The 8,878-nt window shown below is 40.6% G+C and overlaps 1 long non-coding RNA gene across 1 annotated transcript; it reads left to right on the plus strand.

Moving 5' to 3' along the window:
- The first annotated feature begins 3 nt into the window (after positions 1-3).
- LOC308073563 lies at positions 4-3,129 on the plus strand. Its single transcript, XR_013932008.1, has 2 exons — positions 4-261; positions 292-3,129. It is a non-coding gene; the product is annotated as an uncharacterized lncRNA (long non-coding RNA).
- Positions 3,130-8,878: the final 5,749 nt, after the last annotated feature.

Here is an 8,878-nt window from a genome sequence, read left to right on the forward strand (position 1 = left end):
GAGCTTGTAGATCTGCTATTTTTGAAAAATCTTGAAAATCTGTGCAAATCTTTGAATATATATATATTTTAAGGCGAACATTTGTAACTGTCAAATGTCTCAACACGATGTCTTCATTTTTCTGAAAAACTATTGTTGCCATATCACTGGTGCTCAAACTTTTTCATATCAAGGACCAGCCAAAGTCATATGTTTTGCCACCGATCCCCATCAAAATATGCTGTTCCAGGGACCCCCAGAATCAAAGATTTGAGTAAAAATGTTTGTTTCAAAAAATATATGTATTCAAAGATTTGCACAAATGTTCAAGATTTTTCAAAAATAGCAGATCTACAAGCTCGTCGTGCGGCACTTGGTGCCATGCTATGAGCTTGTAGATTGGAGATTGCTTGTACTGTAGATTGAAAAGAGTGTTTGAATTGGTAAACTAGCTATAGAATGCGTCTTCCAAAAACTCTAATGGTCTCGGATATTTTATAAAAGCAAAGGTTAAAAGCCTCAATCTGCGATTTCTTCAACTGGAATGTAGAACTTAGAACAAAGCATAATAATTCTACATATTATGCTATTTGTTTAGGAAATCACAGATTGGTACTTGGCCTAACAAAGGTTTTCAGTTATGAGCATTTATTTTTGCTTTAAACCATGTGTACAGCACCCATTGGACTGCATCTTAACCACTTAAACCCAACTGTATATACTTCGTTGACCGGAGTCCCCAGGGCTCTATACTCCCTCCTTTTTTCCCTCTACACTAAATCTCTATGCTGAAAATCGCCGATCTACAAGATCACAGTGATGTGATGGCAATGTGAGCTTCTAGATCGGCTATTTTTGCCAAATGTTTGCCTATTATGACATGCCCAGAAAAGGGACTCTAGGGATGGTTAAAGGATGATAGTTTTCTATTTAAGCATTCAAATGTAGTGGGCAGTGACACAAGGGCCGCTATGTTCTCCGATTGTTTGCCCCAGAATGTGGACACTAGGTTTAATTTTATTACATATGATAAGCAGGCTCTCAAAGCTCAGACACGTACGCCATATCAGGTATGTGCGCCATCAACACAGGCCTGTTTTTTTTGTTTTTTACTTCATTTTTAGATGCATATTAGTTTAAAGCACTAGTCAGTCGTTCCTCGATACTACAGTCCAGTGTCAAAATCATGTCCGCAAAATCCTTTTCTGAGACACGCAGCTGTTGTAGCAACAGTACTGGATTTATGCACTCTATGTTCATGAATGCAATCGCCGTGATCATACAGAAATTGTCTCTAGACAAAACGCTTTATTCACGTTGATAACGACTGCAAAATGATGCCCACGGAGCAGAGGCTGAAACATTGTCCGGTGTGATCGGCCCCTGAAATTAACACACAACCGAGAGTGTAAATTGTTTTTAATAGAAATGATGTGATGCTGAGAGTTTAATGATGGTGTTTGACTAGCGCTATTAGGTTCCAGCCCTTTGCTAGTGTTAGATCAAGATAACCTTTTGCTGGCAGTCAAGTTTTAAATCATCTCTTCCCTTGCAACTACTTCTGGACACATCCTAAGTCAAAGCTCTAAAACAAAAAGGTAATTACATTTTTGATGGCTAAGACCTAGATTTCCTTTTTTTTTTACAATGCAATTATTTGTATTCATTGCTTTTCTATTGTCAGAAACAGAATCATTCTACTTTAACAGTTGGCAGCGATATTGTTGCTCCAACCTTGTAGCCAAAGACAAATTAGAAAATGTTTGGGCTTTAAAAGGTTGCCAATAAGGACCCAAGTCACAGAAGTTGCATAGGAATGTGAATTGCTGCCTTTTAGACCGATCAAGAAATGGAATCACCACCAGACTTAATGTATTGATCATCTATTTAGAGGAACAAACTTGAACAAAATGTGAATAAGTATATCCATGTTTACAACAAAGGCTACGGTTTTATTTTTGGTGTGCAATGTTTTATTTTTTAAAGCCATGAAGTGTTTTATGTTTCAGTGTACTGTAAAAGTTTTTTTTTAAAGGGTCTGAGTCATCTTGTTTGTGTGGTGGAATAAGTTTGATCTTGAGACCAATTGAATCTGTTTGATGAGGGACCACACAATGTGAAATACATTTGAAGGTTTTCTTTTATGTGTTGGGAGTCAAAGACATTATTATATACGTACAGGTTGTGGACTTTCAGGTGATGTGTGTAACATTGACATTACAGCTAATGTGGCCATAATTCTGAACGCTTCAATTCACTGCACAGTGCACACTTGTCAAAGGGGTTAGTCCCGGTCCATTTGGACATTGAACTTAACAAGCGTACTGTATAATTGTAGTCACTACGACGTATGAGGTAGCTGTGTAACTTTACATTATCAGTGCTATTATTCTCAAACTGCTTCTGTCTTTTCAACTTGGCCATGTGCAGGGTGCAAATACTGGCCACCAGCCACATTCTGCACCATTCTGATGAAGTTGTGTGTAGACCACACGCCACTTTTTCAGATAACCAACCATCGTTTTAAGAGTGTCTTCTGGCATTTTAGGATGTTTAAATTCTACTTATTTACCATTTTGATGACTGGCAGTGGTGTTGTCTCTCACGTCAGGTCTGCCACTGAAAGACAAATGTTTTCAAAACAAAACCACTGTGGGCATATCTGAAATAAGTGATGGATCTTATGTTCTGTTGTTGAATCATGGTACAACCTATTGCCGGATTTATTTTTAAATGTCCGATCCATGAGCTCGGCTGTTTCCGGTACGCGAGGCCGAAGACTTCGCTTACGGAGAACAGCAGTTGTGGATGGTTGAGGGGAATGAAGGTGGTCAGTATCCTTTGGCACATTTTTTTCCCCCATGCGTATGAGGGAACAGCCCGTTTGCCTTCCTAACAACTGCAAATTTAAAATTCTGATGTACAGTAAAAACTACTTCGCCGGGGTGGCAAATTAAACTCTCCCAGTATGTGATGAGTGAGGCTCGACACTGAAGCAGCACTACTGTGGATGGCGACCTTGACTGCATTTCTTGGTCTGTAAATCCCATGAAGCCCAAAGCCATGTGTCCTACACTGTAGCCTGTGGTGTGTATGTGTTCTATATCCATTGATGTAAATGATCAGCTAATAAATGCACTGTCAAAGGGACAGAGATCGAGTGTCATTTATGTTTTTGGCCCTCAGCAATGCCAGTGACATTGCAGCTTCACCATAATGGACCACAATGGAAATAAGCCTTAGGGCTTTATTGTGTACTTAACCTCTGTGATATTGTGTCTGCTGTATGTGTGGAAGTGCTGATGTGCTCTTTCCTGTTCTCACCAAATAAATTCAATCAATCATTCAAGACTACAGTTGGACCAATCAACATTTCTATACTACACCTGTCCCCCATCAAAGCAGTATAGAATAGGGCCCCATGCGAGACTATCAGTGCACGCACGCACATGCACACGCACGCACACACACACACACACACGCACACACACCTTATCTCCTTCTACTCCTCATAGAGCTTGTAATGTATTAGACCCATTGTTCTGTCCCTCTAACCTCCCTGTTACTCCCATCATGACCGCCACTTTTTAATATCCAATGAGGACACAGACACAAACACACAAACACACACTGCTGATATCAAACCCCCTCACACACACACACCCACACAGACAGACACAACTTTGAGGTCCATTGAAGAGCGACACGACGGGAAAGACGGGAAGAACAAATTGTAAGTTTAACATTTACATATCTAAGTCTGAATTTTGTAAAGAATAATGTAATTTAGGCTAATGTCAAATGAATGGGAACTTGTGGGAGCATCGTGTATGTTGTTCCCACAACTTGATAATGTGAGAATGAGATCTGTAAGTATGTACTGTAAGCTGCCTCAAATGATTGATGCAATTTCATGTTGGACTGTCATACAAAGATTAGTTCTTAGATATCTTACATCCAGACATATTATGGAAAAAAATATTATGAAAAACAAACAACTTGTTTGTTTTTATGAAGTTGTAATACTTGTACGTGTGTGTGTGTGTGTGTGTGTGTGTGTGTGTGTGTGTGTGTGTGTGTGTGTGTGTGTGTGTGTGTGTGTGTGTGTGTGTGTGTGTGTGTGTGTGTGTGAGAGAGAGAGAGAGAGAGCTGACATTACAGTGTTTGCATGAGGTGTTATTGTGGTATTTGGTTGTTTGAGGAGCTCAACAACAAACATCTTGTCTTATGGGGGTCAATGGCACAAGATCTTTTGAAATAGTGATGCACTTGGAATTGTAAGAGTTGAGACATTACATTTGACAATTTGGTCACTGTTAGTATAGTTTGTTGAATGATTACTTTGATGCAGTAATGGTTTTATTATTCTGGTTTGTTTACTGCTGAGTGAGAATGTTGCATATGATCTGGGGAGCACACCAGCCCCCAAAATCATTTGGGGTCCCGACCCACAGTTTGAGAACCACTGGGCTAGGTCACAGAATATGATGGGTAACAAGTGGTGCACTTTTAATAAATGACTTCATTTCACTAAAGTAACATTAAATCAAATGTTTACTTTTGTTGTTGCATATGAGAGACAAACCAGTGGGCTGATCTCTGTGGGCCCGTCAGCCAAGGACATACACACATGCACGCACGCACGCACACATGTGTGTGTTTGTACGCATGCACGCATGCACGCACACACACACTGAAGTACAGTAGCCTATAGGGTTATACTGTATGGTTGAAAAAAAGGAGAATTTCTGTTTTGTTTTGTTCTTCTTTATGTTTCATGAGAAAATAAACAAAACATTAAAAAAAAGACATATAAGTTGTAAAATTAAGTTGACCAGGTAACCATGCAGTAAACATTTCTGTACATTTATTGCACAACTAAACAGAATATTTGTCTTATTTTAAAGGAACACGGTGTGCTGTGGAGACTGACTGACTGCACTGAAGAATGAAGTTCCTGGCTGTCTTCCTGTCACTGCTCGTCTGTATGAGTGACACTAGAGGTAATCTTTTCTAAAATGGATTGCTCAACTCTGATTGACTATTTCCCATTGTAATATACAGTAGTTACTCAATAAACATATACCTAGGGCCGCATATAGGCCCCTACCACTCACTTTATTAAGTTTAACTAAATAATCAAAAAATTACAGAAATATAAGATTTCAGTGTCAGTAATCTGTAGTGTAGTGCAGTGTGTATAATATATGTATGTGTTAAGTGTTGGATGCAAAAATGAAACGAGACAAACAAAACAAATTCATACAGAACCCCCTGGGGAAAAATAGCGGCTGGTGGAAGAGAGAGAGAACTATCTCTGAGCAGCTGCCAGAAAGCCACTCCCTCCTCAGATTATGGCAACGATCACAATGATGGGCCTCAAACACTGCTGGAAAAGCAGACAGGCAACAGAAGTTAGACAATTGGTGAATAGGAGAAATAAAGAGATAGAGAAGAGACAGAGAGAGGAGAGAGATAGAGGCCCATCACACACCATAACGTTCTATTTCCGTTTGCAATTTTGCTTTTCCTGTGGCAAGGTAAAAGGAGCGCTCCTTTTCATGCTGTGTCTGCCAAACAAGGCGCATTTTGTGGCTTATTGCTATATCTTCTTGTGACAACTTTAATACATTTGAATTGAATTGTGTATGTATTGTACAAGCACGCATAAAGACTACACCCATCCACTACAATTGGATTTAGATGTTCTGATATACAAACTTTTAGAAAGTCTTGGTTTGATTAGAAACTAGGACTGTCTCGATCGCACATCATCAATTTCATTTTACTGAGATATTTGCCTATGTCTTTGCTTTAAACAGGTTCTGAGTGGGGTATCACCTATGACAACAATGGAGAGTTCACAGCTGAGCCGGGAGTGACTGCTGTGCTAGGCTGTACATTCATCCATCCTCCTGAATTCAAACCCACGGCTGTAGCATGGCTGGAATGTGGATCTAAGGGATGTGAGGATGGGGAGTCTGGGGACGTAATATTCCACTCCGGGGACGTCAATGCAACTGAGGGTCACCTGAGGGGTCGAATGTCCCTGTTGGAGCCAGACCTCGGCAAGAAGAACTGCAGCGTCATGATCTGGGACCTTGGTGTGTCCGATTCTGGATCCTATGCAGCTAGAGTTGAGGGTCAAATGAATGGAAGGACTTACACAATGGACGCTGAACTTAGAAAGCCCATCAAAGTTACAGGTATGTAGTCTAATTTAAGTCTGAAGAGGGCACAAATGTAACCAAATTGACCGGTTTACATTCATACACTCAGAGTTAAATGAACACTCAGGACTTTACTGTGTGTACCATCTATCTTGACTATTATGTACATATTTGGTTGTAATCATTATGCACATAGTGTGTTGGTCTTTCAGACCCCCCATTTAATGGCAATCTTAAAGTGGAGTCATAACACATATTCTTTCCAGAACCAACCAGGACATGACCGTTGGTGTTCTAGGCCACTGGTCAAAATCAACTGGTTCTCAAATATTTTCATGTATTTGGCCGTTTGGCCGTGGACCCCCATTTGGAAAAATGTTGTCCCAGGGACCCCCATAAGGGAAGATTGTTCAACAAGCTCATACTTCGGCTATTTTCGAATAGCTGAAAACTAAATAGGGCATTTAAACTGTTCCTCATTTTGCTGGGGAGCCCTGGAACCCTATCAAGGACCCCTGTGGGTCCCCAGACCCCACATTTAGAGCCAGTGGTTTAGAGAAATCAAAACAGAAATCACATTTTTGTATGAATTTGTTTGCTGTGTCACCAGGTTTGAGACAGCCCAGAATCAGCGGGAAGACCAGAGTGCCAGAAGGTGGTGCCCTGAACCTCACCTGTGACGCCCAGAGCTCCCCTTCGTCTACTGTCATATGGAATAAAGTTGGATCAGACTCCCCACTGGTGACTGGAACTCAGACGGCCTCTCTGGTCATCCTGAAGGTGACACCTGAACATTCTGGACGCTACAGCTGCACAGCACATCATCTCAACAAGACTCTGACTGCATTCGCTGATGTGACTGTGATACGTAAGTACACTGCACTGATCTTTTTAAATACATCATACACATTTTTCTTTCACGTGATTTTATAATAGAGGTTCGGGCCGCATACGGCGCACCACCAATCCGACTGATATGCCCAAATTGCTCACAGTATATGGAGATCTCTGTATCTGTCAGTCCTTGTCCCTTTTATGACCATATGGCGTAGCGGCATTTCTTATATAGTTATGGCTGTATCATGGTGACATGAACGTGACGCCAGAGGTCCGCCCGCTGCTCCCTTAAGCCAATTTTAATATAGGATAACTTTGATTGTTTGCCCCTCAGCCGTTCCAGTCGTTCCAGCCGTTCCAATGATCCAAAATCATCATCATGCCATCATCACCATCATCCTCGTCATCATTGTGGCTCTGGTTGCCATTGGGGCTCCAATGGCATACATGATTCACAGGTGTGGTGTTAAAATCGTTTGTCTCTGTTCATGATTTAAGAATTGTAGATTTTGCCCATGTTTCAATTTCTTTTTATTAAGAAATATTAAACCATATATTTAATAATTTTAAGCAATGGTTCAGATGTTTTTCCTTCTCAAAATGTCTACTCAGGTACAGAGAGAACCGCGGAGATGAGGTTACTTTCTTGGGGATGACGGTGTATCCAGACTTGCAGGTATTTTTATATCTAATTCCACTTTGTATAACTTTTATGTTTGAGAAGTTTCTGAATTCTCCTGACTACGCTTTCAAAACTGAAAACACATTGATTTTCAGTACTGAACATCAAGGAGCAGTTGGAGGAGACCAGCCAGCTAACAGGCTCTGGAAGGAGGAAGTGAGGACATTCGAGAGGGTTCCTAGAATCACAGGAGGACCACACACTGCCGTCTGAGGAGGATGTTACAGCTTCCCAGTTGACTACCATCAAATCAGTGTTGGATGTTTAATTAACAGATTAACTGACATTGCTTTAATCAATCACAAAGTATCACTCAATAATAACCCAAAATGTACATTCAAGCTGTTTTGATAGATTCCTCTCTTTACATAGATATAGATTAATCTTTACATCAATCACAACAACTGCTACAGACACTGGTTGACATGTTTGTCAGATGTGCCTCTGGCTCATTGAGGGGTTAACACCGTTATTGTATCCTTCTGGCTCATTTTCCAGTGATGAGCCCCTACTAGGAGGATGTAGCGCCTCTGTCCTCATCACTTTCAGCACCCCCCACTGTCAGGAACCACCTCAGCCTGTGGGAGTTAAGATCACCCTCCAGCTTCCCTCCACCAAACACGGCCAAGATACAGACCCCATTAAGACAGTTTTAGAGAAAGCAGAGTAGAAACAGAGGTTGGGAGGCGAAACAAGTGCGGCCTTGACAAAGATGAAGTAACGAAAATGCACACCTCTGATTATGAATGTGTGTTCAAAGGGGATGAATTTGACCTTGCATGCCATTTGAGCATAATGAATAGAATACTGGAGTTAAAACAGCTAATGATAAATAAACACGTGAACTTGCTACTTGGTGTAATGTTAATGTTGTATATTTATAGTGAAGTCAGTGGTTCAGATATACCACATTAACCTTTTCATGTATTTTATTATATTAGTCCCTGTTAACCTAATAGTTAACAAGGAATTAATGCCTGACTTAACCATGTATAAATGACAACTGGATGCATTGTTTACAGCTAGTAAAACAAGAACTCATAAGATGTACATGTTATAGCTACAGACTGGGATTTGTTTAGTTTTATGATACAGTCTAGTGAGAATCAGCAGATACGGTTAGCCTATACTATAGCCTGCCCCTCGGATACTGTTTGGTATGTCCATGTTTTATTCTGATAGTTACTGGCGACACTAGACTCCTAGTGTT

This window comes from Gymnoscopelus braueri (assembly GCF_963280865.1).
Source record: "Gymnoscopelus braueri genome assembly, chromosome: 2".
Lineage (NCBI taxonomy): Eukaryota > Metazoa > Chordata > Actinopteri > Myctophiformes > Myctophidae > Gymnoscopelus > Gymnoscopelus braueri.